The sequence below is a fragment of the Pseudophryne corroboree genome, chromosome 9, assembly GCF_028390025.1.
Source record: "Pseudophryne corroboree isolate aPseCor3 chromosome 9, aPseCor3.hap2, whole genome shotgun sequence".
Classification (NCBI taxonomy): Eukaryota; Metazoa; Chordata; class Amphibia; order Anura; family Myobatrachidae; genus Pseudophryne; species Pseudophryne corroboree.
This window is the reverse complement of record NC_086452.1, coordinates 247,900,817-247,903,540: the sequence shown is the minus strand read 5'-3', so window position 1 is coordinate 247,903,540 and position 2,724 is coordinate 247,900,817. Positions and strand designations below refer to the sequence as shown.

The window sequence follows — 2,724 nt, the reverse complement described above, 5'->3', positions numbered from 1 at the left end:
TTCACCAGTATTGGCTATAACTGCAGCTATTTGCTGGCTAAACAAAGTGACAGCGCAGTGGCAGAAACACACAGACGTTACTTTAAAATAATATAGCACATCTCATAGGCACACGCAGGGGGGTTTCTGGTTGCCCGGAAACCCCTCTCCTCTTGACAAGTGGCTTAAATTAAGACAATAGCAATTATATATAATACAAATACTAGTGCTGCTGTCACATCATGCAGTTTAAGGCACAGAGCAGAGCTGCTGCACATGCCCAGTGTAGCAGCTTTATCTACCAAGTTTGCTGTGAGTGGAGCTGAGTCCTCAATCAGTGCAATGGACCAGAGAGCAGCTGCCAGGTAGAAGAGACAGGAGCCTTATCATGATATGGGATAATGTGTGCTTAGAAAGTTTAGTACTGGTTCTATTATGTTTGTGTATTTATTACGGTTTGTTTTTCCATTTCCTGACCACTTATTTATATTATTTAAATACAGCCTATACTATAGACCATCTATAATGTCAAATATTAATACTGTATTCCATCCAGTATCCTGTGTATAAAAAGATCAATGTGAACAATAATGTCCAGGGTCTGTACTAGGTACTTCTACTGCTCCCCGAGACTCCCACACTTGCTCCAATGTTCTACAGAGTAGGAGATTATGGACTGCATTTGGAAACCTCCTCTAGAAATTCTGCGTTTGCCACTGCATCTACAACATGAAACATTGCAGCTCAGCAGTAGCAGACAGGTTAAAAGTTTAATAAACTATTTGACCCAATAGAATGTTTTAATTAATCAAGAACTAAATCAGAGGCCTGAGGCCAGTACAGGCAAATAAAGATAGAGTATTTGAATACAATTTATGTTGTGCAAGCTAGGTAAAGTATTGATTGATTATACAAACAGAAAAGCAGTTCTAACTATATTAAAGAAAAAAAAACAGGGATATGTAGACAGAGACATTTTGGGCCGGATGTATTGGAATGCGAGACGGCTGGAGCTCTGAGACTCCGGCCGAACTTTTTTTTAAAGCAGCAAATGTTTACAAGGCAAAACCAGGTTACGTGCTTGCCCGGAGTCTCGGCGCTCCGCCCGTCTCGCATTCCAATACATCCGGCCCGTAGTGTGGAAGAAGCTAGGCAAAGCATGTCATCGATGGATTGATTAATGATTAGTACAACATTATGAACAGAGAAGCCGTTATCACTGTAGTAAAGAAAATAAAAACAGACCTTGACCTGGAAAAACATGTAGTGTGGAAGAATGAATTAATGAATCCATTAAGAATTAATGAATCCATTAAGAATGGAGAAACATTTGTAATTATAAGTAACCAGAAAGAAAAGAAAAACAGAGACCTAGGCCTGGAAAACATGTAGCATGGAAGAAGCCAGGTACAGCATGTCATGGATGGATGGATTGTTATGATTGAAGGATTGATTGACTGATTTCATTCATTCATTCATTCAATCAATCAATCAATCAATCAATCATTCAATGATTAATGATTAGTATACCATTGAGAACAGAGTAGCAGTTATCACTAATAAGAAAAGAAAACATTGGCCTTGCAAAACCAGAAGACCATAAGCAAAGTCCTAGTAAGGTACAGCCCAGTAAAGTACAAAGAAAAGTGGTGCATGATGTAATTGTCTTTGATCTAATGATATCAAAGGTGTCATGGCTTTAGTGATCCACTGTGCAACAGGATTGTGGCTGACATACATGTTTTCTCTTGCAAATACCTGTTTCATGTATTTGGAGAGATACCGTACCGGTGTATAATAAATATAAAGTATCAATTTAATTGACCAAAATAAAGAGTACAAAGAAAACGTGGTTTTCTAATCATAATTTGGTGGTGCACCCTGAGTCAATGGGCTGCTAATAACAACAGTATGGAGAAAAAAAGAGACTCTTTTGTGGGCGCACTCTTTACTTTTAAATAATGTATGAAATATTACAGATAAATGTAAGTATAAAATATAACTTTTATTCGTATCATAAAGTAAGAATCAGTCAGTGGTCAACAGAATAACATTCAGATAATATAACAAAGTAGCTACCAAATAAATGCTGATACTTGATAAGGCAAAAATGAATTAAACTGAATAATTAAATAATTAATAACAATTAAATGCTGATATTTGCATAATAAATTCCGGCTGCCAAAATATAATAAGAGTGCCCTAAGAATTAGATCGTTTAGAAGACAGATAAGCTGCCAATGTGTGTAGGCCCTGCAATAATCCAAAATAGGACAGTTGAAGCATAGAAATGTTCTAGAGATTAAAGACTGTAGTGTTCATAGGATGAGTAACAATGAAAAGTAAGATAGCAAGGTGAATCTGCTGTCAGTGTTAGACTCTGAGCAAAACGGACCAATGTGAGTTCTACTACACTGGTTCTTCCTCAATGGTCGCCCACTAGAGTACTGACCCAGCCCAACACTGATTAGCTTCCAAGATCAGACGGCTTTGGGCGTTTCCAGTGTGGTATGATAGTAGAAGAAAAACGAGTGATGACGGAGACTCAGGAATCACTGATGAGAGTTCACGAAATGTATAGTATGGAGGAAAAAGATGGATCTGCTGCCAATGTTAGACAGGGATAAACCCTGAATCAATGGTGAGAGTCCACGAAAAGACAGATTAGAGTTAAAAGAAATGGGAAGCAGAAGACTTGCAAAAAAGAGGCCCTTAGGATAATTGGAAAGTTTAAAAATTAGTTTC

General features: G+C 37.6%; 1 pseudogene; it reads right to left on the bottom strand.

The window, feature by feature from the left end:
• Positions 1-2,382: 2,382 nt before the first annotated feature.
• Positions 2,383-2,501, bottom strand: LOC134963545 (5S ribosomal RNA; annotated as a pseudogene).
• Positions 2,502-2,724: the final 223 nt, after the last annotated feature.